Source organism: Thamnophis sirtalis, unplaced genomic scaffold (assembly GCF_051295495.1).
Source record: "Thamnophis sirtalis isolate CommonGarterSnake01/CBP01778 unplaced genomic scaffold, rThaSir2_p1.2 scaffold_10, whole genome shotgun sequence".
Lineage (NCBI taxonomy): Eukaryota > Metazoa > Chordata > Lepidosauria > Squamata > Natricidae > Thamnophis > Thamnophis sirtalis.
In genome coordinates this window covers 49,558,122-49,584,988 of record NW_028261390.1, presented here as the reverse complement: position 1 = coordinate 49,584,988, position 26,867 = coordinate 49,558,122, and the positions used below count along the sequence as shown (strand labels likewise).

At 36.6% G+C, this 26,867-nt stretch overlaps 2 long non-coding RNA genes across 2 annotated transcripts in view; both read left to right on the top strand.

The window, feature by feature from the left end:
• The first annotated feature begins 7,579 nt into the window (after positions 1 to 7,579).
• LOC148043885 (uncharacterized) lies at positions 7,580 to 10,070 on the top strand. Its single transcript, XR_015697826.1, has 3 exons — positions 7,580 to 8,356; positions 9,494 to 9,555; positions 9,944 to 10,070. It is a non-coding gene; the product is annotated as an uncharacterized LOC148043885 (long non-coding RNA).
• A 550-nt stretch (positions 10,071 to 10,620) lies between these two features.
• Positions 10,621 to 26,867, top strand: part of LOC148043884 (uncharacterized) — a 29,854-nt gene continuing 13,607 nt past the window's right edge. The window contains exons 1-2 of the long non-coding RNA XR_015697825.1: positions 10,621 to 10,705; positions 14,117 to 14,153. This is a non-coding gene — a long non-coding RNA (uncharacterized LOC148043884). The remainder of the gene's footprint in view (positions 10,706 to 14,116; positions 14,154 to 26,867) is intronic.

Genomic DNA, 26,867 nt, shown 5'->3' with positions numbered 1-26,867 from the left:
AGCTTGATTCCAGTAATGGCTGTCTCTCTTCTCCACTGGTCGGGAGGGCTCCTGGGATCAAGCAGGAGAGCTGCCTATCTCCCGGAATCAAGTAATCCCTCGCTTCTTCGCCACCTCTCCAGGATGACCCTAAAGACCTCCTATCAGAGTAGAATCAGCCGGGATATGTGGAACATCCAAATGGAAGTCCACAATAATAAAAATTGTTGATGACAAGGGTTCATTGGTTATGAAGCTCACGTTGGAATACCGTAGTCCATTAGTAAAACAGTATGTCACTCACTCCAAAAAGGCCCAAGACGTTCTGGAAAACCAAAAGAATAAATACTTGCTGATACATTTCCAGTTTGTTCATTTAGTCATCTTGATCGCAGTAACACTAGTAGCAGCAGAAATGAGAGACAAGTATATAACCAAGATGGAATGGATGGGGCGTTTCAGGCCCTCCCTCATGGAAATCATTTAAGGCTATCTCAAACTAATCATTCACCTATTGCTTGGATTCTTCAGGACATTTTCTCTGGATTCCTAGAGCAATTCCTCCAGATTGTTTTTAGCTTCTTCTGGGGATTCTTGATTGAGTTTTTGCAGAGATGTTTGTAGCTATGCTTGCATATCTGTTTTGGATGCAGTAGAACCAGGCTGTCTGAAACTTGCTAAAGATGTTTGAAGCCATCCATCCATACTTCAGTTTCTTTCTGACCAAGCAAGTTCTATCCAAATCACTCTCTCCTTCATCTTTCCCCTGCTTGTTTTTGATTTCTTAGATTATTTGAGATCCTGGATGCCCTTAATAGATGCTTCAAGCCATTCCTGAGGACCACATGGGATGCTTCACGGTCCTTCCTCTTTGAAGCTGTTTACAGATACTTCAAGCTATTTTTGGCATCTTGTTTGTATGTTGCAGGACCTTTTCCAAGTTTTTCAGGGATTGCTGAAGCCATTTTTCAAGAAGTGGTATAGGTTCTTCAGAAAATACAAAGCTTTCTAAGGATCCTTGAAGCCATTGAAATATATTTTCCACGGTTCCTTGAGAACATTGCTTCTTGAGGTTCTCTATTGATTTTTCAAACCTTCTCATCTGGACTTCTGTAGATCCCGAATGCTTTTAATAGAGGCTTCAAGGCATTCCCGAGAATCTAGGAGTGGCGTTTTAGGTCCTTCTTCCTCAAGATTCTTTATAGCTATTTCAAGCCATTTGTTGGCATCTTGTTTAGATACTTCAGGACTTTCCTCTTCCAGGTTTTTCAAGGATTGTGGAAGACATTTTTCAGGAACTGGTCTAGGTTCTCTAGAAATGGACAGGCTTTCTAAGGATCCTCGAAGTCATTTTAACATATTCTTCAGATCCTTCAGGACATTACTTCTTCAGGTTTTCTATTGATTCTTCAAGCCATCCCTTTTTTTTCTGGCTTCCACAAGACTCTGACTTGAACTTTTTAGGATATCTCCTTGTCCGTTTAGGAGGTTTCTCCTATCTGTGGGGGGATTTGTCTTATCACCCCAGCATCTACAGAGTATCCCCTTTAATCTGTTGACCCCTTCAGGCTCAACAGTGCTCCAAAAAGAGCCCAAACAAAGGAATTAGAGTTAGAAGTTAGGAGAGCTTCCTTCCCTCCACTCTAAGCACGGTGACGTCACCACAGGAAGTCCCCTTCTTCAGGTTTCCTATTGATTCAGCAAGCCATCCCTTTTTTTCCGGCTTCCACGAGACTCTGACTTGAACTTTTGTAGATGTTGAATGCCTATAATAGATGCTTTTAGCCATCCCTCCACATCTAACTCGCACGTTTCTGGCCCTTTTTCCTGGAGATGATTTATTGATGCTTCTAGCCAATCATTCACATCCTCCCTGGCTGCTTTAGCACATTTCTCCGGGAGGTTGGTGGCAGATGCTTTAAGCCATTCTGGCAGGGTGTGTTTTGACCGTTCAGAGGAATCCTCTTTTAGGAGTTTGAGAGATTTCTGCAGCCACCTCAGAATATTTGACCCGGGTTCCTTAGATTTTTTAATTTTGTCTACCGAAGCTTTAAGCCATTTGGAGTTCAATTGATATTCCGCCATCTGAGGCTTCATTTTCTCTTGAGCTTCTTGTCTTCCATCTGGTCTCTGTCTGTCAATAAGGTGCAGCGGCCTATCTTCAGTAGTTCCTTTCTGGAAAAAAAATCAGAATGTTAGCTGTGAATCTGGGTCAACAACAAAGTATTCTTAGTTAAAATAACAGGAACTGTTTGATGTCAGGAAACTGTCACTCTGAAAGTATACAAATATTGTTGGGCACCGGGGGATGGAGATTGAAAAGTCTCTTCTATACGTATCTTCCCATTCCATGAGACTTAACGCCTAAATTTGTATATGTAAAAGAATAAGAGACATAGTTTGTTAATTTCTTTCTAAAGTAAGGAGAATGTCAGGTTTTCCAAGCTTTCCAAGATAAGGAGACCCTAATATGAAATTCTGGAAGAAGTATTTTGTGGTGGCTATCTAAAAATTTCTCACCTGCACAGTATTTCTTCGTACGCTCTGAAGATCTCCTCTTTCTCATCACTAAGTTCAATATTTTTGAACGTCAGAATCTCTATTTTGTTTCGGAGCTCTTCACCTTCTACGGTCAGGTTTGACATCACTGCTATCTTTCTGTAAATTATGAGGACCAGATAGATATTAGCCCTCTTAATTTGTTACTTGAATTACTAATTATTATTGCATTCCATTATAACTATTGCTCTTCTCTTACTCAGTTATACATACATACATACATACATACATACATACATACATACATACATACATACATACATACATAATACATGAATGGAATATCTCTTTTATCCAGTATATATGGCCTAAAGGATCTAATAAATAAATCTGAATTTGAAAGAAAAAGTCAAATCGCTATCTAAATATTTCTCACCTATAAAGTTCTTCCTTGAGATCATTATTCTCATGTAGGAGCTCTGCTTTCTCTGCAGCTTCTTTCTGAGCCTTGCAGCGGAGTCTCTCGTTCTCTTGCCTTAGTTTCTCCAGCTGCCCAAGTTCCTCTGAACTAATTTTTCTGTAAAATATCAAGAGCAAAGTGTAATTAGCTCCCTTAGGTTTTTTTTATTTGAATTATAAAACTTGTTTAAAATTAAAACTAATTGAAATAGCTGAGAAAGGAAGAGAAAGTCAGGGTGGCTATCTAAATTTTTTAACCTGCTCATCTCTTCTTTATACTCTGTATACTCTTCGCAGAGCTCCTCTTTTTCTTTGGCCAGTTGGTGGTTTTCCTTTATAAGCTCCTGAATTTGGACTTTGAGCTCCTCTTTTTCTAACAGAAGTTTTGAGATTTCCATTGTCTTTCTGCAAATTATGAAGACCAGAGAGAAATTAGGCCCTGGGGGGGGGGGTTGTACTTGAATTATAAACCTTTTGATACAATTACAACACATTCCACCCTTTTTTTCCAAGCTTTACTAGAATATAATTTTCCATCACTTGTTTCATAAAATGGCCAGTCCCATTGCCAATGGACAAATGATGAATGTTGTATTGAAAGTGTGAAGTGAATAGGGTTATAAAAAGATGTGATGAACTATGCAAAGACTTACATATAACTCTGGTCCCTTGTTCTCTTCAGATCTCCTTCCAATTTTTCTGTTTTTGTCTGAACAATCTAGAGAAGCCAAAATACATCACAAGTCAGGAATATATTTCCATACCAGCCCACTCACTACCCCCTACCCCCACCCCATCACCCCCACTGGGCTTCTTCACCTCTTCTTATGACATGAATTGTCTCTCGGTACTGGACTCTCAACAGATTCCTCACATGCTAGGTTGCTTACCCGATGGGAACGCATCTTTAAACTGAGGTTCTGGTCCATGTGCTTTTCTGGACTCCGGGAAACCTGGCAGTTCCATGAAGAATGAAAAACAAAATGAATTTTAAACGCTTGCTTGATAATTTCCTTCATTTCATGGTCATGAGAAGAATTACATGAATTTGTTTTCCATAAATTCTCTCATGTCAGTGTAAAGAAGATATTTGTTGAAACATCCGCTTTAGGAAAAAAAAGTCTGGGGTGTAGACAAGCATATTTGTGCATATTAAAATCATGCATGTCAAGATGAGCACAAATGTGCAACTCCCGATTTATTGCTGTAGATGTTCAATAGAGGCAAGAAAGGTTATTCACACCGGGATAGAAAAAGAACGATTTAGTGTTAGTTCATTTCTTTAGGAAACGCAAAACACGGTGGTTCAAACAAAATCTGAATCTACATTTTATTTCACTGCCATTGGTGTTGTATGTGGCCAAAGAAACTAGCTAATGTGACAAAGAAGGAGCCAACCAAGAATGAGCATGAACTCTGACAATTGCCATTCTTGAATAGAAGTTTCAAATAAACTAGTTTGTATTGAATAGATGTGTGTGTGTATGGATTTCATCCATATAGTAGAAATATAAAGCGAACATATATACTCTATAAAATATGCTGCACATGCACTATTCACAATTACCAATTGTGAAGAAATCATTTGTTTTTATTTTTCTCATAAATATATTCTAAGGTGAACTACAAGTATACATTATATACCTCAGCACGTCTCCGTTCTTCGGTGGTAGATGACAGAAGAGGAAGTCTCAATCGTTCCTCCTGCAATGACCAAAGACCCAAAGTTTTTAATGATTCTCAGGGAATGGCTAGATGAGTCCATGCAGTTTTCTTAGCAAGGTTTTTCAGAAGTGATTCGGTGTTGCTTTCTTCCTAGGGCTAAGAGAAGCTGACTGGCTCAGGGTGACCCACTTGGCTTTGCTTCTAAAGAGGGGCAAGAAATGTCGGTCTCTGAGTTTGCAGGTTGGTGCCTTAACCGTGGCGTAACAGAAACCACAATTAATATTCTTTTTGTCTGTCTCTAACTACCTAATCTCCCTGTCTGTCTTTCTTAAATTTTTATACATTCCATCCAGTAGTGGGATTCAAACAATTGAACAACCAGTTCTCTGTCCTAATGACCAGCTGGGTAGGCAGGGCTTGGTGGTCATGTGTCTAGGTGGGTGTGGCCAACTCAATGTCACTCATGTCGCTGGGGGCTTCACCTTAGCTGTTACAATGTAATAAGGGTTAACTGGAGAGGCAGTTTCTGTAAGCAGGGCAATAAAGATTAGGCTAGAAACAACACCAGAATGTTTCCTTCCTGCCTTCCTTACAGGATTAGCCCTGTAAAGCGGAAAAAAACAAAATAAGATTTCTTCCAACAACCGGTTCTCCAAATTGGTTAGAAAGTTAACAACCGGTTCTCTTGAATAGGTGCGGACGGGCTGAATCCCACCACTGATTCCATCACATGTTTATTGTGACAGCCTATGAACAAATATTTTCTCTTACCTCTTTTTGGAGACACTTCATGTTTTCTCTTAATTTTCTCAACAGATCTTTTTCCATCGTAAAATCAGTGATGGAAACTAGAAGATAAAGAAATAGGTGACAAGGCAGAATAGCTTTGACATTTTTGTTTCAAAAATTGGAATGTAAACTTGAGAGACAATGTCTAGAATAGGACATGATTGGTTAATTACATTTGCCCTCAAATTCCTCTACTCTGATCCTTTAGGACAAGCGTTGCCCTTCCCTCCCCAGCAGTTTCCCCTTTCCTTTTTTTCTTTCAACTAAATATTTGGCATTTCTATTCCAATTGTTAAGGTCCCATAACCTTAAGCTACTTTTCAATCTCCTATGACTTACAGGGGAAGTTTATGAGCTTTTTCATGAAAGCAGATGGATAGACAATTCAACATGTAAGAGACATTCCTGTTCCCCATGCGATTTCCACCCCTTCAATTGTTCCTAGAAGCTACAATCTACCTATCTAAACCCCACAGAATTCAATTTTCCTATTTATATGTTGCCCATCTGACCTAAAGGCAACACTAGGCAGCTAAATGAAATAAAACATTAACAGATTATAACAGGTAAGATCAAAACTAACATTGCTTTAAAAATGTAAATCCTACAATGTAGGGGATGCAGCAGTGATGGGATTCAAATAATTTAACAACTGGTTCTCTGCCCTAATGACCAGCTGGGTAGGCGTGGCTTGGTGGTCATGTGACTCTTTGGGTGTAGCGAACTCACTATCACTCAGGTCGATGGGCGCTTCACCTTAGCTGTTACAATGTAATTAGGGTTAACCAGAGAGGCAGTTTCTGTAAGGAGGGCAATAAAGATTAGGCTAGAAACAGCAACAGAATATTTCCTTCCTGCCTTCCTTACAGGATTAGCCCTGTAAAGTAGAAAAAAAAACAAAAGGAGATTTCTTTCAACAACCGGTTCTCTGAACTGCTCATAAAGTTAACAACCGGTTCGCCCAGATAGGTATGAACTGGCTGAATCCCACCATTGGGATGCAGCCATGGATCTGTGAACTATCTCAAATGATCTATATAACTGGCCATCAATATTCCCCATGAAGAGCCTTTCAATTCAAAGAACGTTTTTCTCTTTCATGCCACAACAAACACAAACAATTCAAAACAATTTCTAGAGGTACATGTTTTGATTTAGTGTGTGGGAAAAGTTCTCACTTTGTTCCCAAATGCCAATCTGCAAAGGTATCCCAACAAGTTACTTCTTCACAGTACTTTTTTTGTGAGGTCGCATGACATCACAATTGCATCAACAAAATTTGCAATAGTGATGAGAGCTTCATATGCAAAACAAGCTCAACTATTGAGGTTTGCAGTTTTTCTTCAAAGTTTGATCAGAACGGAGGTCGACAATAGCAGAAGTCCTCTTGATACTCTATATTGATTCTATGATTTATCTGCCTTTAAAATGGGGATTGGCAACAGGATTTTACAGACATTCACCAAGGTGTCTGTCCCCCCCCCCCATTTCACTAAATACTGAAAGCAAACATGTCATCAAGGCTTGGTGCAAGGTGGGCAATGGCATCTCAGCTCTAGAAGTGTGACCTGTGACCCACTGGACCATAATTCCAGAAGTGTGTCCTTACCAGGATCTGCTGGTCCTCCACACGTTAGCACCTCAGCACCTTAGCACTTCTGCACCTGCGTACTTCAGCTTCTCAGCACTTCAGCACCTCCACACCTCAGCTCCTCAGCACTTCCGTACCTCGGAACCTCAGCACTTCAGCACTTCCGCACTTCAGAACGTCAGCACCTCAGAAGTCAGCACTTCAGCACCTCCACACTTCAGCACCTCAGCACTTCAGATCTGTAGCACTTCAGCACCTCAGCACTTCCGAACCTCCGCACCTCAGCTCCTCAGCACTTCAGTGCCTGAGCACTTCAGCACCTCAGAACCTCCGCACTTCAGAACCTCCGCACTTCAGCACCTTAACTCCTCAACACCTCCGCACTTCAGCACCTCTGCACTTCAGCACCTCCGCACTTCAGCTCCTCAGCACTTCAGAACCTCAGCACTTCAGTACCTCCGCACCTCAGCTCCTCAGCACTTCAGTGCCTGAGCACTTCAGCACCTCAGAACCTCAGCACTTCAGCACTTCCGCACTTCAGCACTTCAGCACCTCAGAACCTCCGCACTTCAGAACCTCTGCACTTCAGCACCTTAGCTTCTCAACACTTCCGCAATTCAGCACCTCAGCTCCTCCGCTACTCAGCACCTCAACTCCTCAACGCCTCAGCACAAGGATTGGGATCCTGGATATATATATGTGTAGCAGTCAAAGTCATCACAATCAGTGTTTCATGACACGGCCTTAATATTTGATCTAGCTGTGGATAGGTGCTAGGGGTGAGCCTTATATGGCTCACAAGAAATGGGCACCTTTGAATATGAAGGGGGACAAAGGGTGCCCTCATACCACCCAAATAAGGATATCATTGTTCTAATACCAAAGGCAAATGGCAAACCTTTACTCTAAAATCCCCATGGTTCCTCATATATGTGGTGGTCTCATCTGCTTTTTTTGCATTTTTATAAACTTGAAACAGCAGAAACAAGAAAAAAATCCTACATGAAGGTTTTCCTGGGAAAATTGTATCCACCGTGATATCCCCTTTAGCTGAAGAATTCAATTTAATTCAATATTTTATCATCCCAGTTGTTGAAAAAAAATGAAAGAACATCACCAACTTGCCACATAGGAAACACTGTAGAAAATACATTTTCTCCCATGTTTAAATTTGCAAGATGAGATCTAATGGAAGAGAATCTTTGTAGCTCAGGGTTGAAATGTAGAGTCCTTGGTGCTCTCTGAGCTTGGTTTATTGCTTGCAGACATTTCATTACCCAACATCATCATCACAAGGACATGCAGTCAGGGGAGGTGTGGCCTCACCAGCGTCATGAGGAAAAGAAAAGAATAATTAAAAGGAAAAAGGCTGAGGTAGTTGCTGCCAGAGTCACAGTGGATGACTCTGCTTAGTGCTTAATTGCAGTGGGAGGTGAGAGAACTATGGGCCTCCTTTACTCTAGGTTTATGATCACTTGAGCAGAGTTAAGCAAGGGTTAAAAGATGAAAAATTTCTTATGCAAAGGAGGCACGTGTTTTCTTGCCTCCTGTAGAGGGCATTTTTAGAGGCTTTTTTTTCTTTTCATGAGGGCAGGCAAAAGCAGAGTTGAAATCCTCTCTGAAACAGCTGGAAAAGGTGCTTGTTTGGGGAGGGGGGAGGAATTGAAACAGTTTGATTGCATACAAAACCACATTGCCTTTTCAAACACACACACACACACACACAGAGAGAGAGAGAGAGAGAGAGAGAGAGAGAGAGAGGGAGGGAGAGAGAGAGAGAGAGAGAGAGAGAGAGACGGATAAAAGTATATAAGCCCAGCTTCACTGATTACAAGTTTGAAAAGGCAACATGATTCACCTGCAAAGCCAAGGTGGCGCAGTGGTTAAATGCAGCACTGCAGGCTACTGCTAGATCAGCAGGTCAGTGGTTCAAATCTCACCGGCTCAGGGTTGACTCAGCCTTCCATCCTTCCGAGGTGGGTAAAATGAGGACCCAGATTGTTGGGGGCAATATGCTGACTCTCTGTAAACCGCTTAGAGAGGCCTGAAAGGCCTATGAAGCGGTATATAAGTCTACTGCTATTGCAATCAAAGGCTCCGATTGGAAGGCAGCAGGGGAAAGGGGGGTGGGGTATGGCAGAGGAGCTGCTTTCAAGCCTTTGGAAAATATATCCAATCCAACTTCTGTGTTTGTGTTTGTTTGAGAGTGAGTGAGTGAGAGAGGGATCCAAGTTCTCTCTGTGTGTGTGTCTGTTTGAGAGAGGGGGGAGGGAGGGAGAGAGGGAGGAAGGAGGGGGTGGGAGAAGAAAAAGAATGGGAAAACTTATTTTGCAAGGGGAAAAATGCTGTTGCTTAAATCGGAACTGAGCATGCCTGGCTGTGGAATTCTGGGAGTTGAAGTCCACAAGTCTAAAAAGTGCCCCACCAGACTTAAAGCTGACCGCACGTCACTGAATTTAACACAATGTGCTAAATAACACAATGGTTATGCATGCTTCTTTCTACTCATAGGTTTTACCCATTGAGTGATTTATCCCTTTAAACAGACTTTATCCTAGTTATATGGTTAAAAGGTATATATTACTATGTACTTATATAAGCATATATTAGCATAAATTATATATCAGAAAATATAACTTAATAATGCCAAATGTAAATTTTAGAAGAGCATAATAGAATTTAAGACTAACTGACATCCCTATCAGCTGTTAGCATTTTTGTGTAACCCTGCAAGAGTAGTTGGACCAAAGAGATAACATCTGTTTAAGTAATCTAGGTATCCTTACTTGACAAAACCAAGTACTCTTAATTAAGTTTCATATTTTTAATTATCAAATGCATGAACTAAAATTATATAATTACAAAGTGTTTTCTTCAAACAGAGAAATATTGAGACCAGTTTTTTAAAATCTTAATTCATAAATTTCTAAAATATAAAACTGAAAATAGCTGTTATTTCAGGTTTCATGCACAGAGAGCTCGGAAGAAAATTTGGAAAGTTAGTGCTATACATGCTGACAATAGGGGAGGACGTAGATAAGGACATTCCTCAATGGACGAAGGGATGATAAAGATAACGGTGTTGGTAAGATGGCAAAATTGACTGTCTTCATTAAAGAAAAAAAATGTCTAGTTCGGTTTCTACTTGGAAACTTTTTCTGAACTTTTTGCTCTAAACTGAAATCTTTGAAACTTTGATTTAAGGTTTTCATGATTTGAATGATTTTATTATCATAAAAATGGTGTGAAATGTTTTGAAATGTAAAACAAAAAGTTGATGTTGCATTTTTTTCCCTTTTTGTACTGTACTGAACTGAAAAAAAATCCGTTTTTTTCTTTCGGTTTTGTTTACCCCTTTGTCGTTCTCTCTCCAGCAAACTAGCTTTTGCTACCTTTTGCATTTTTAGCTTCTTATTTAATAGGGTTTTTTTTTTTAAGAAATTCTCTCTTAAATTACAAAGATTCAGATTTTCAGAAGTGGGCAAGTGAAGAAGGGACAATGATGGGCTTTGAAAATTAATCCTTTACCTTAACTCTTACACCCCATGAAAAACTAGCTGCAGCTTAAGGAAAATGTGATAATAGAATGAGACATGGAAACAGTTAAAATAATGTGATTCTCTCTTTCCTCCCCAAAAGATCTGTCTTTTTAAAGAATGGAAAGAGCATTGACGTCTACAAGATGTATCAAATGTTTTTGATTATTAGAACATCCTGTACCATGTGAGGCTTGTTTACTATCTAGTTCAATATTCCATTTATAAATATCTTAACTTTTGAGGATATTTTTGTTAGGTTGCAGCCAATGGTGGTGTTTCTTTTAAATATTCTATTCTCTTTGGGAAATAGTTTTATCATTTCTTGCTCTCTTATACAGATTTATGTGAAATTCTTATTATTCGGCGCCTATTGAAGAGAAATCATACTCAGTTGTTTTTATGTTCAATATATGAAACTATTGAAAAATGTTCACAGATATCTTTTTACTAAGATATTTTATAAATACATGTCAAAAAACCATAAAGTGATTTAAACTCGTGTCAAAAAGAGTTATTGTCTTATATAGGCTTTAGTCAATTATAGACTTGTTGGAGTAAATTGTGTCCACATGAATAGAAAACCAAGTAAATAGCAATTATTGAAAATGTTATATGTATGAACAAAGGAGAGCAATGTATCATACTAGGAAAAAGCATTTGATTTGTTTAAGCAATTTTTGTATCATCAAGAAGCCAGAAATAGCCATAAGTATCAATCTCATTTATTTATTAAGGATAATGAATAAAATAAAAACTAAATATTGAACACATTTGATTCAAACTTCCATTAAAAGTTGCTTGAAAGATGGTTCTCACTGAGGAATTAATTTTTGCTGTGTGGAAAAAAAACTGATGTAGCAAATATTTTAGCCTTTGTTTTTGTCAAAGTGCAAAGTCTACTCACATTGTCCAAGACAGGAGGCATAACTAAACTTTGCTGTCTGAAATATTTCACTTATAAGAGTTAACTGGAAAATTCTGGTAATTATTTTCAGGAAGAAGGCTGCCATAGAGAACTACCTAACAAAATACTGCTAATTCAGTCTAAATTCACATGCCAGACCTGGAAGACACATGGACATTTCTCTTGGCATTTGACCTCTTTGGCAGTCTCTCTAAAGATAAATCTGGATTTAGGCTAAATAAACTTTATTATTTCTTCATTGAAACATAATCAGTCATATGGTATCTGGGAAGAAAACCTGCTGTTAGCTTATATACATATACTAACCAAATAATATTTAAATATGCTTATATGTGTTACTGAAATAATATATAAATATGTTTTAAATATGCTTTATACTTAGAAGTATAATTATATCAATGTTTGATTGTGTATTTATCTTGTGTATTGGATTTGGAGCTTTAGATTAGTATATATAACAGAATAGCAGAGTTGGAAGGGAACTTGGAGGTCTTCTAGTCTAACCACGTGCTCAATATCCAATCACCTATACCATTTTAGAAAAATGGTTGTCCAATCTCTTTATTAAAAACCTGCAGAGCACTCACAACTTACAGAGACAAGTTGTTCTACTGATTAAATGTTGTAAATGTCAGATAATTTTTTCTTAGTTCTAGGTTGGTTCTGTGTGTCATTAGTTTCCACCCATTGTTTCTTGTCCTGCTTTATGTGCTTTAGAGTATAGGTTGACCCCTTCTTCTTATATATTGGAATACTGCTATCATGTCACCCTGTTGGGCCCAGCAGGAGCTGTTGGAGCTGCCACCAGTCTCCAACAGTGAGGGGCCCTCTGAGTTGGCTCTGGAGGATGTGGAGGATCCTGGACAGGGATCCTGGACAACTCCGAACAGGGCACAGAGAGGCTGGTTGGCCACCAGGAGGCACCTGAGCCTTGGACCAGTGGGGAGGAGACAAGGGAGAGTGAGCTGGAGGCCAGTAGTGAGTTGTTCCTGGATGCACGCCATCGAAGAGCTACTAGGCGCCAGGAACAGTTACGCAATTACAGGAGGTGATTGCACTCAGCTGGTGGTAATTAGGCTCCTCTCCAGACTATAAAAAGGCTTCTAGTGCACACGCCCCTCTTTGCAGAAGTCAACACAGAATTGAATGTCAGAGAACTTTGTATGAGCTTGGCAGGATGGATTGCTGCCAAGCCTTATCTGTGTTTATTGCTGCCCAAGCTTGTCTGTGCTGGATTGCTGCCAAGGACCTGTTTGTCTGTTAATTAAATGCTGTAATTTATCTCTGGCTCGGAGTGTGCTTTGGTGTGGAATGAGGAGGGTCAGAACATCACCCTAATCCTTCTTTTCATTGAAGTAGAAATACCCAAACCCTGCAACCATTCTCCATATGTTTTAGCTTCCAGTCCCCTAATGTATGCCACATAACATAAAGAATTAAACATCATCTCCACACCATTTTTCCAGAAATCTTTTGTTTAAAATTTTCCCTGATAAGCATTGAAATATTTAACATATGGATTTAATTTATATTTCAATTAATCTTGCCTTAATATTCTGCTTTGATATATAAAACAAAGAGAAAAAATTCCATGTACCTTTATTTGTTAATGACTCAATTGTTTTTATGTATGCGTAAAGCCAATGTGTTATAAGATAGTGGAAGAATTACAGACAGGAATTTTATATCCAATATAATACAGAAGATTTCTGTGCCACTCAAAGTAAATAATATACAATCATATAATTCAAAACCTATTAATCACTGTTGCTAATCCTTTCATTTTAACCTGAAAAATATTGCAGCTCACCAGCTGTTGTTGTCAGTGACAAATGAAAAAGATGAAAATTAAGTGATGTAGGCAAAAAACCACTTTTTTAAACATGAAGATTTCTCTCTTTTTAAATGAATTTATTTTGTATTTTTGCTTTAATTATCTTGACAAAAATCCATCAAAACTGGAAACGTGTGTGTGTGTGTGTGTGTGTGTGTGTGTGTATGTATGTATGTATGTATGTATGTATGTATATATGTTGTATTTGTGCTGATAAATAATATATATATATTTGAAAATCAATCAATCAGTTGAAATATCAATGCAGTTTTCTACTTCTTTTCTTTTGAGATATGGTTTAGGGATATGTTGGCTCAGTGGCAAAACGCTGAGCTTGTAGATCAGAAAGATCAGCAGTTCAGCGGTTTGAATCCCTAGTGCCGCATAACAGAGTGAGCTCTTGTTACTTGTCCCAGATTCTGCCAACCTACCTGTTTGAAAGTATGTAAAAATGCAAGTAGAAAAATAGGAACTAGTTTGGTGTGAAGGTAACAGTGTTCCATGTGTCTTTGCTGTTTAGGCATGTTGGCCACATGGCCAAGGAGATGTCTTTGGACAGCGTCGGGTCTTTAGCTTTGAAACAGAGATGAGCACTACCCTGTAGAGTCAGGAATGACTAGCACATATGTGCGAGGAGAACCTTTACCTTTTTACCATTAGGATTTACTTTTAATTGGAAGGATTCATAACTACAATTTAAATGCCAATTATATAATTATGTATAAAGTTGTCATGGCACTGTTTCCCCCTTTACCCAAGATATGAGCTAATTGACTAGTTAGACATAAACTACTTAATAACAATTCTTTAATAATTCATCTCTCTCTCTTTTATAGACTGTATTGGAAACACATATGTCTTGGTTATTAGAAAGTGAGCATTAAGATTATATCTACTTCTATGTAAGATATGTTGGATGAATGTAAGTTACGTAATTTGTGTATTTATACCACTGCCTATCTCACCAAAAGTGATTCTAGACAGCATACAACAAGGCTAAACACAATGAATAAATACATTGCAAATAAAAAGAAATATATGAGTTCCAGGATAATGTTGCACTGGAACCAGAAGTTTAATCTTCTAAGCTTTCAGATTCATTCTGGATTCATTCTCATGGAACTTCTCTGTTTCATATGCTCTGTGCTGTTCTATGCATAGTATTTGTGGAGCCTGGTTGTGTGTAACATATAGTTATTAAATGGGATGTTGGTGGCTGACTCTTAAGTCATTATTGTGTCCTTGTGCTGCTGCATCCTCAGCTCTTAAGTATCTGATAAGCTAGTGGTAATTCAGCACTTCTCTTGACTGTCAAGGAGCCCATTTTGCAGGGTCAATCATTTTTCTGGCTATTTTTGTCCTGCTTGGCCAACAATCTTAATAGCTGTAAAATTTAATGTACACCTTTTGTTCATTGCAATGTGAAGCTACCAATGATTTTGATTTTGCGTCTCCTCATCTAACTGTTTGCTTGTGTTCTTGCAATCTGGTTGGTTAGCTTCCTTCCCATATGTTCTACATAGTCACAGGGGAAATCCATGCAGGGATTTTTGTTGTAATATAAAGTATTTATGGAGTTCTACAGGTATATACTGCGGTTCTGACAATGTCCCTTTAAAATTGTACATCAGCCAGAGTTCCTTCCTGAGGAAGATGGGCAGTTCAAAAATGTGAAAAATAAATTAATATTTTAAAAAATCAGAGAAAGATTTAGAGTGAGAAACACTTATATTTTCCAGAGGCTGGAAAATGCTATCCTGGTTGTCCTCCTTTCCAGGATCAAAAATGCAATTTCTAATGCTATAATTCTATTACATTTTGATATAGGAGTCAGAAACTATGTGATAAGGCAAGGTTCTTTATATGCACTTTCAATAAGGCTAAAAAAGGCACATAGTTATCACAGTGTTGGTGATTTAAAAGACATGAGGCAAATGGGAATTTAACTGTATAAACAATGGGGAATATGAAATCAATCAAATGAAAATTATTTGCTTGAGTTATTATAGTCTAGCTCACTTTTTCGAGGAATTACAAATCCTGTCCATTGAGAATCACAAGAAAATAATCTTGAGAATCATGAAAGTATCTAACCTTTTTAGATAGAGCAGACATGAGGCCTTATGGAATGGCAGGGCAACAGAAAATAGGTAGCATATTGAGGGATGAACAGAACTAAGAACATGCTTGGGCAGACCTATTAATCACTCATTGATTTGCTAGAAATACTATATAAAAATTCAAACCCAAGGTATACCAACAATATATTTAAACTCAATGCAGTTCTGAAAGGAAGTCTACTTAACCCTCTTGTGTAGTCAAATCTGAATTAAATAGTATCACCATATTCATAACTCTTTTGCATTTGAAATGTTTTTTCTCATAAGTATTACAGTGCATCCAATTATGGTGGCTTGTTTTGTTTATAATAAACAATTATGAACTATGAAACACATGGCACTTAAATCATACATTAAATCAGAATCAGGAAACCAGATATTGCTCTACAGATGAGAACAGCTTTCAGTGCTGTAGTGAATAGCTTATAAAAATACATGAAGCTCAGATGCTGCAGGTAATATGATTCATTAGATGAAAATGTTGCTCATTTTAATTGGACCTATAAATATTGAAATCTTTTTAAGAACATGCCAAATACTCTCACAAACCCCATTCAATCATTTTTATATAAGAATTTTTGAATTCCTCTGTGCTGTTGCTAGATAAAGGCAATCTTGGTTTGTAGATTGCTTTTTGAATGACTTTAATTTTGTTTATTAACACCAGTTCGGGTGCTTGAAATTGATGTGGAACATCAGAAATGACCAGAAAAATGCATTTGCATATATTGTAAAATATCTGCCTAATTTGTAAGCTTCCCACATAAGTAAAAGAGCTTGGAATACTTAATAAGAGAACTTATTTTTTTTAGAATTATGGGATCATATGATTTCTGTTCTAGAAAGTTTTATGAAAAAGTCTTTCAAGTTTATTTTTGTTATGATATTTATTTAATTTGATAGTTATTTAAAGAAACTCAAAGCAAGAAAAAGGGTCATATTATTCAAATTTCTATTACTTCATGTAGAAATATACTCTTTAATTCACCAAAAAAAATTTCTCTTGAAAAATAAGCTTTTGTCTTTCTGCCTCATATTTAGAGCACTGTGAATTGTGTTTTTGAAATGAATGAACTGTCTAAAGGTAGTGACTGAGTGAGAGTTACCTTCATGGTAAAAAAAAAAAACTTTTCAAAGGGTTCCTTTTATGATTCCTTCTCTTGAAATTCAGTATAGTGCAAAAAGTCAGGGAAGTTGACTTTGATAGGGTGATGAATGTATAATGAATGACAAGGATTTTGCTACTCTAAAATTAACATAAGTTCGAGAACCTTGACTTACATCAATCAGAATCTTACCAACTTTTTATTTTCTGCTATGAAAAATCAAAAGTACTTTCTTTTACATATAACTGGCTGCAAGTGGTTTTAAAAATGCAGCATCTAACACAGCAGAACCTAAAGTATCCCCAGATTTTGCTTTTCATTAAAAATTCAGGTGAGAGATCATGGATATGGATCTTTGTTGGATCAAGAGATGCAGGCAACAGAGAGATTGCACATTTACAATATTGGACTCTTCTGTAATCCAAATTTTAAAAACCACTGAACTGATAGCTACCAAGAAATGATAAATTGAAATTGGCTTACATGGAATGAGCTATCCATTCCTTATGAAATCCAGTGAAGAGATCAGAGGTTTGAAAAAGAGAGGAAAGGTGCAGAAATATTTACAAATAAATTCACAAAACATTTTCTATTTAGAGATGTAACTGTAAAAGTATTCCTGAAAATTGTGTTTCTGCAAAAATACTTTTAAAATGACAAAAAATAACTTATATTAAAGCACCTTAAGGAGATGACATTTTGGCAGCTTCTTTCATAATCCAATACCACTAAATTCCCATAATGATATGAAATAATTGATTTTATAATAGTCTTTACATCTAACAAAATATCTTTATTATTATAGATAGTAGAAATTATTATGAACATATTAAAAGAAATAGGATAAAAGTATAGGGAATATTATTCTACTAAGTCAGGTTGGTTTAGTTGTTAAGGCACCAGGTTAAAAGCAAGAGACCATGAATTCTAGTCCAACTTTAGCTATGAAAGCCAGTTTGGTGACTTTGGGCCAGTCACCCTCTCTTAGTCCAAACCACGTAACAGGGTTGTTTTTGTGGAAAGAATAGTAGGAGGTATGTTTGTTGGATATGTTCACTGTATTGAGTTATTTGAAAAATAATAAAGATGGGATACAAATGAATAAAATAATAAATAGTGCATTTAAAAAATGAGAACAAGGGAAATAAATGAGATATTTTCAATAAAAAAGCAAATTAATTTCCATTAGCTCTAGTTTTGATGATGATTTTTCACAATAATAATCCAACTACAACATTTTCATAATTTTATGAATTAATATGTTTTGAAGAGAAATTGCTCCTATAATTCTTACAGGATATTTTTTCTAGTTGTATGTCATGGATTTTTTTAATCCAGAGATTAAGCTAAGGCAATCTTAATTATTTATTTATGATAATTATAAATGTGCTGCAATTTCCACTTATATAAACTACACTCCCAGTATATCTATTTTTGTCCATACTTTGTGAACAGAAGAACAAAGTTATTTTTCTGAACAAATATTTATGTTTATATCCATTGAAGGAGAAAGTGATGATGCATATAGATCTTTTTGTTTACTCTCATTTCATGCTATATAAATGAGATTCATCTTGAATTGTGGAAAAAGAAACATTTATACTTCCAAGAATTGAAATGTAATTCTTTACTTTTATATTAAGAGAGTTAAAGTTAGCTTTTTGTAATTTGGAATGAACTTTTATATTATATTCATGACATTAAAAATGACTTATAGTTCAAGTTTCCTCACATGGATATAGAGAAAATGGAAAATTGACTTTTATCACAAAAATGTTTTTCAAAGGGACAAGACAAAGTTGATTCCACTCTTCTTTATTTACATTGGCATTAACATTGACTCATGTGGCAAGGTATCCAGGTTATTACTGGCTATAAGGCAACTTCCCTGATATGTAAGAGTGACATGGATTTTCTAAATAAGCTAAACATGTTTTTGGGATGGTTTGAGGCCTCAAATAATATTCCAGCAAGAAAGGCTCTTCCCCTTCCTAATGAACAGGTGCTCATGTTTGATACAACTGTAGTTTGGAAGATCCTGCGGAAAGGCTGCGAGTCCTGATAATATTCCTGGGTACTCCTTAAGGAGTGTACTGACTGGCTGCCCTCTCTTCTTAACAGACATCTTCAATCTTTTGCTGCATGAGGCCATGGTTCCATCATGTTTAAAGACTGAAACCATTGTATCAGTCCTCCTAAAATCTATAATTACATACCTTAATGATTGCAATCCAGTTGGTCTCACTTCTATTATGAAGAAATGTTTTGAAAGATTGGTAAAGGACTATATTGTTTCATGCCTTCCCCTACATTTGATTCATTACAGTTCGCTTATCAGAGGAACCGCTTTATAGATGATACACTTCCTTGTGCGTTTTATCTTAGTTTGACTCACCTTGAAGGTGAACAAACTGGACCTATTAGATTTTAATACTTTTTTAATGTAACATATACTTGGTTTCTTATGATGGGCCCCAGTTTGTGTGAGTTGGAAGAACGTTTTTCAATTCCATTTCCTTGAGTACAGATCCCCCATAGGGCTATATCTTGAGTCCATTACTGTTCACCTTGATGATCCATCACTGCTGTGCCAAGACTGTGATGAATCATATTGTGAAATATGCAGATGACACGACAGTGGTGGCATCAGATGAGGAAAGCACATTTTACCTTTCTGTCCTGGCCACTTTTTACAGAGGCATGACTGAAAGCATTTTAATAAACTGCATAGGAAAGATGACTGTCATACTCTGTTGCCTCTTCATCCTGTTAAATAATACTAACTACAGAAGAAATAAAACAATATTGGACTCAATTGTGGTTGTAAGCTGAGGACTACACTACAGGTAACAGAAGGGACCTCTGTTTTCACCCAACAGATGGGGGGGTAGCAAGAAACCCCCTTTGGGCCACGCAGCGTACGCCAGCTCATGGCTTTTGCGAGGCAAGGCCTGAAGGCCTTCCCTTGCGAAACCACAAGCTGGCATCAGCTAGCTTCCCCCTGCCCCCCCCTGCCCCCCGCTGCCCTCTGCTGCCCCTCCTTAAGCTTAGTTGCTTACCTGAGGGAAGCAGCAAGCTGCTGGAAGGTGAAGCGAAACAAAATGAAATGAAGGGAGGACCCGCCGCGCTTTTAAATGGGTGTTAGAGATGGGCGGGTCAACTCCAGCCTGCTCACTGATTGGCTGGACTCCAATGTGTTAGTGCAGACAGGCGGGGGAGCGAGCGAACTGCACCATAACGGGCAGGGCGAGCAAGTGACAGGGCTGGGGCAGGCATTCTGGAACTTACTTCCAGATCCACTGGTGGAACATCCTCTAACTGGTTCAATAGATTTGATGAACTGGTTCTATTGAACCAGTGCAAACCTGTAGGAACCAACCTCTGATTCATTCCATTTGTGCATACTTGCTTAAATGAGAAGTAAAGAAATTAATTAGGTGGTAATTAATAAATGCTGCTAAACCCGAGCTGTTAGAGGGATAAAATTTGCAAGATTTTAAACATGCTTAACGAAAATCCTCTATTGAGTTAAGAATGAAAATGAAAATATTTACAATTTAACAAAAGCCATTAACACTAAAAATCCCACACCTTTAATAGCTACAGTTATCTCTTAATAAATTTATACACATATACAAGGACATATTAGGTAAAATATGAAGCTTCTTTAAAATGTATGTATGTTGAAACAAGAGAAATAAATAGAGACAAAAGAGGAAGAAACAGAGAAAGGAAGAGAGAGAAAGAAGGAAAGAAATCTTTGTTAAAAATTACAATTTTACTTTTGTTCAGTCTACTTTGCTCCTTATTTCTTCATTGTATCAGTACATAGTATTTCTTTTTCCCATGCTTATGTTGGTAATAATTTATATATTATAAATTATAATTTATAATATATACCACTTATAATATATACCACTTCAGAAGAACCGGTTGTTAATTTTGTGAGCAGTTTGGTGAACTGGTTGTTGGAAGAAATCATTAGGGCAAGAACCAGTTGTTAAATTATTTGAATATCACCGCTGATCAGATATCTATAGTTTTATAGGGGCAGCTTAAGAGAGTTTATTTAGACCATTAATGCCCTAAATGGATGATACAAGAAAACCAGATAAAAAGCAATCCTGTGAATCAACATGCCAGGGCAAATTAAATAACTGTCATTCTTTAATTTTAATTTCTATTGATTATATTAGTTGTGGTTTAGATAAACCTCTACTTCTTGTTTCCTTATTGTTTCAATATGCCTATTAAGTCTCTGCAAATTAATTAATTAAATGAATCACATTTTGTGAACACTATCAATCCCACTGAAATGAAGTGTTAGTTTCACAGACAGTTTTTTTTAAAAAATTATTTCTATTGTTGTCCAGGATGCTTGGATTTTTGCAAGTCAAACAACAGAAAGATGTAAAAAATTCATGAGGAAGAACTATGTGGAGCAGGGAATAGGCTTTGTTTGTATATGTTAATAAGAATACACACACAAACATGCACAAGCTCCAAAGAAGTTTTGAGTAATAAAGACTTGGCAATTACACCTGTTCCTTGGGAGCAATTACATTGTCAAAGTTTATCATTTACAAATTATAATACAGCATTCATTTATGAAACCATGCTATGGGCCATTCTCACAAAATTGGGAGACTTTTATCTCTACATTTGGCCCCGAATTTCTATTAAAAGAAAGACTTACAAGAAATAATGTTAATAAATATGAGAATCATAAAATCAGAGCAACAAAAAATTATAAATACGCAAGAGGACATGTCCTTTTGATTCAAACTCCTCTGAGGTTGAACATTAGTATTCAAGTTGCAGAATCATGAAATGAAAAGAAACTGAAGTCAATGACTAGTGCAGTAATGCTTCAAGTTCTATGGAGGACATCTGTAGTGAAATGGTTGTCAATTTTTAAAGAACTCAGGAACTTTTATTTGACAAGCACTAGATAATTTTTCATGTATATGATAGTAGAAATCTGATTAATAATGTATTGCTAATCTTATCAAATAATTAAGCTAAAAATGAATGTCATTCTTTTATGTTGGAAATCTTAAGATTTATGGAGAATTGAATATAATTCAGTGCTCAAGAAATTGATCATTAAAAGGCAATTTGGATTTTGAAATCATAAAATGTAAGCCATTAACAATGGCATAATTTTATGGCTATCAGAAAACTTTAACAATATTAACATTTGAAATACCTTATAGAATGTCAATTGGTTAGACTTTTAGCAAGATCCTATTTTCATACTCTGAAGGAACAACTTTCTATTGAGTTTTTGGCCTCATTATCTTTATGAATTTCCTTATGATGCAATGATTTATTATTATTTTAAGACCTCTTAAGTACATTTTATTGCTTTCTTAACATTGCATTTTGGTTTATATTGCTTTTAAGCCTTTGGATATTACATAGGGCAAGGAGGAAGAATGCAAAAGTTTTACTGGATTGAAGACTGATAGATTTATTCCCAATTCACAGAAGTTTTTGCAGGCAATTCACCTCCAACGATTGCTTCAAAAAGATGATTTGATTAAATTTCAAATCAAATCTAATCAAATCATCTCTTCAAAGCTTTTCAGGGGACTCATATATATTTGCTGTTGTTTCAGTTGCACTTCATTGTTGTCCAGGTTCTATTTGTGAATAGTTCTGTATGCAACAATACTCTTTCTTACTTTTACAGCATATTCTGCTGTTTAATTTTATTTATAAGGATATTTTTCAATATCTTTGAATAGATATTTTTCTATATCTGTTAGTCAGCCTTTCTCTAATCAATAAATCATATAATATCATTTCCTTTTCTTTTTTTTACTCAGGGGATAAATGAATACAATATATTATTTATATATTCTGTATTTAATTAGAATGAGATTTTCTAATAATAATACTATGTGGGCATGTATAAATTTTGTTGTGGCCCAGCAGGAGCCGTTGGAGCTGCCGCCAGACTCTGACAGCGAGTGGCCCTATGAGTTGGCTCTGGAGGATGTGGAGGACCCTGTCCAGGGTTCCAACTCCAAGCAGGGCACAGAGAGGCTGGTTGGCCACCAGGAGGCGCCTGAAGCCTGGAGCAGCAGTGAGAGCCAAAGGGAGCGTGCTCCCAAAGTCAAGCCTTGGAGCAGTGTGGAGGAGACAAGAGAGGGTGATCCTGATGTCATGCATTGGAACAGTGGGGAGGAGATAAGGGAGTTGGTCCTGGATGCCCGGCAATGAAGGGCTAATAGGCGTAAAGAACAGTTACGCAGTTACAGGAGTTAATTGAACTCAGCTGGTGGTAATTAGGCTCCTCTCAAGACTATAAAAGGAATGGCTTTCCACAAGCTCATCACAGGAATCAATGTATTTACTAGAGCTGAAGAATAAACTGAATCATTGTACTTTGTGACTTGGACTTTTTTCAGTGAGAAGCTTCATGCCATGGAATAAAAAAAAAAACTTCATTATAATGAAAAGGTGACATATTTATCCAAAGAATTCTGAACCCAGTATTTCCAATAGTAGGATGCAGTTTCTGCCTATGTGCTTTTCTGTCTAATGTAATGTTGGCTGAGGAAGCTGAAGTAACAAAAACAAAGGAAAGTGATTCTTTGTTCTTAGAAGTAAAGAGATATGTTGCTTAATGCAAATCTTTTTCAAAGTGAAGGACCTCAGTGTCAGAAAAATCATAATAATTGATTTTGTTATTTGAAATAATATAATATTATTGTTTTGTTTGTTTAGTAAAGAATATGTTTTGAACAGTTAGTGAGGTTCTACAGTCGAGTTCATTGCATAAGCATTTTACTAAAAATAGGCAGGGGGGAAATACATTCTATTTAGAATTTTATGGGGGGCAGCAAATTTGACATTTTTCTTCTAAAATACACTGAGAATAAAAAATGGTAACTGGAACCATTTTTATTTTCATCTGTATGGATGTTCCATTCAATATTTGTTTAATATCCAATATTTAACAAACATATGGCATACCTGATTCTTAAGATGATCACAAGATTTTTTTCACCACCTTGTGAAATGGCCAAATGATTCTGACATTTCTATTACTTTTAATTCAAAGAGCAGTCCAGAAATTCCCTGAATTCGCTATAAGGGGAAGAATGCAAAACAACAGGTTGTTGTTGCTTGTTCTAATAATGCCTATGCAATGGATGGCAGGAATTCTGAGCTTCACTAGAGAATCACTGAAGCAATTCAAAATATAATATTTAAAATTATAGAAAAGTCAGACTGCTGAAAAATCTAAAGACCTAGATATGCTTCAATAAGTTAAGTTTGAATTCAAATAGTACAGATTTCTCTGTTCATAGCTCAGAGATTACCATGAAAACATTTGTCTTTGCAGCTCTCATATACCACTAAAAGACTTGATGCACCATGTCCTATTATGTCTGCTTCTGTCAACATGTTCTATTCTGAAGATCACAGTAATGTGATGTTATGTGGGCTGTGACATATCAGTGACACTTAAAATGCTTTCACACTCAATAATTGTCAGAGACGAAGTATAAGAGTTACTTTTGCTGATTTTCTCATGTCACATTTTGCTATGTGACTAATGATAAGTAATGTAATTTTAAATGCAGGAAATACTATACATAATAGAGTAGCAATGAACAAGCTATAGTTAAGAGTATGTGAAATAAAGGACATTCTTTTAAAAGTTGCCAACTATTTGAAAGCTAGATAAACTACAGCGAAAACTACTGGGGTCACACGTCTTGGTGCAGGTTACGCCAAAACTGCATATTTGCTTGTTCGCTGAAATGAGTCCCAAGCATCATTATCTGGAGTTGGAATATAAGACAGACATGCAATTCCAGGAATGTCTTTTTTTTTAAAGTATTGGAGTGGAATGCATTTCAACACCTTATTCTGATCAGTGTTTATGCTCAGGATATTTCAATGTAGATAGGGAGCAGGAGGCAATGTATGTTCACCTCATTTGCCAAGGGCCTTCAATAGACCTTATTTCCCATATTAAATTATTTCAATCAGGGGAAAGGAAAGGATTTGAAAAACATGAATACAATCTCTGTCCCATTAGGAAATCTGGTAAATCAAAATTCCTGACTGAATATATTGTTCTTAATATATTCACCAAACATTTCTTATGTCTATTGCCTAGTAAATACCTATCAAAATAATGACAAAAGTGTTTGCTCTTTTTTCTTTTTCTTCCTTCCTTCCTTCCTTCCTTCCTTCCTTCCTTCCTTCCTTCCTTCCTTCCTTCCTTTCTTTCACTTTCTTTCTTGTAGACTCTGTGAGCACACAAAACTAGAAAAAAACACATTAAAAGAACAAAAAATTAAAATTTAAGATAGATAGCCCAACGTGGAATATTCTGATAAATGACAAAATCAGCAAAGCAAAGCCAAATAATAATAAGTATCAAATAATAATTTATCATCTTCAGCCTGGAACCAAAACCAGGTTTTTAAAGCTTTCTGAAACTGGGAAAGATATTCTCCAGAGGAACACTGTTTCAGAAGATGGCAGCTGCAACAGAGAAGGCATGCTTCCCAGGTCCCACAAAATGTTTAATTGGAGTAACCAATTCTGCTGGATCATACTGGGTAGACAAAAGCAATTGAACATAATGGTGCTCTCAGATATCCAGGCACCATGCCATACAGGACTTTGTAGGTAATAATCAATACATTGAATTATATTCAGAAGCTGATTGGCAGCCAATGCATTACTCACATAGGAATTGTGACACATAGGCACACTGAGAGGGGCCATTACTGATTGTACTGTTACATTTTGAGCCAGCTGTGGCCTCCAGGTGGTCTTCAAGGACAGTTCCATGGCAGGAATATTGCAACAATCCAATTGTAAGGTGTCTGCCAGAGGCACATTTAAAGGAATGTAAAGCAAACTAAATTAAATCATTTATCACAATTTCTTCCATGATTCCTCTGGTAGTAATCTATTGCTTGGTAAGTATAGAGTGCAACAATTTGGCCCTAGCATTATTTTCATGTGCTAAGTTTCATTTAGACTCATGATGTCTTTTATTTAAAAATACTTGCAAACACATTTTTTTATAAACATAACATAAGTCATCATTCATTTTAGTTACATGTACAAGTCACCAATACTTTGTCAGCACCTTCATGTTTATTGGAAAAAGTGTCCAGTGCCTTGGGCATTATTTCATGTAAATAGTTTGAAGCGGAGGTGATTTCTTGCTTATGACAGCAATGCTTATTATTTGGATTTTATTTTATTTACATAAGGAGCAGAAACCCTCATATTTTTTTTCAATTAAAAACAAGCTACAAAAAAATGAGATGAGAAAACAAAAATCCCACATGATTGAAAACAAATCTGAAAGCATTCTGTAATTTGATTTAAAATGTCCTGTAGGGTCTTTCTTTTCCGGAGGCTGATCCGTAGATTGAATTATTCCTCTATTTCATTTGATTTTAGCCTGTTACTTTTATATATGTATTTGCCAATTTGTTGTGCATTTTTACATCTTTATCAGTTCTGCCACTGTTGATGAATTATGTATTGATGGATATTGCAGAGAGCATGATGGCATTCATCAGCATATGAAATACTGCATGATAAACATTTGTTTGATATTGTGTATAATTTAAGGTGACTAAAACATCCCATTCTTCAGATTCTTATTTTGTACTTGTTATGAATCAGATATGTTTTATGAATTATAGAAGTGGAAAAGACACCAGACATAATCTTGAAGAGCGGTGGGGAAAGAGGTTTTTTTATATTAATGAAAATTTACAAGCAACACAGCAAGCACGCCTATACACAGCATGAGCTGGAAAAACTTTCACTGATGGAAATTCATGAAAATCAGAAGGTAAATATGACTGACTACCCATTCCCACTGTGATGCAAATCTTCATCTGAGTTTTCCATGCATCCTTGGGATGTCAGAAAGAGAAAGATCCTGTGTTTCATGCTGAGTGGAAGATAGAAAGTCTGCCTTTCCTGTCAGCGCCCAAGAGGAGGGGGAAAATTAACCTTTCTTCTCACAGTGGCATTTGCAGAGATTGTAAAGAAGGGAATACATGTCTTTTGGAGATTTTGTTTTTATTTCTTTTTTTTGGCATGTTCATAGTATAACACAGGTGAGAAATTGGCTTTGAAAGGATTCACAATCAGCTAGGGAAATTTGAGCTGCTTTCAAAAATCTGCACATCCTAGGGCTATAAAAAAAATTGGATGACTACCACATTGAAGAAAAGCATTAGAATTTTCTGCAACCTTTTATATTTTTGTGATTTTTCTTGCCATTTTTATTTAATACAATTGCATTGCATATAAGTGCAAATAAACCCCAAGCCCCACCCTTAAGTGTTTTTGTTTATTCT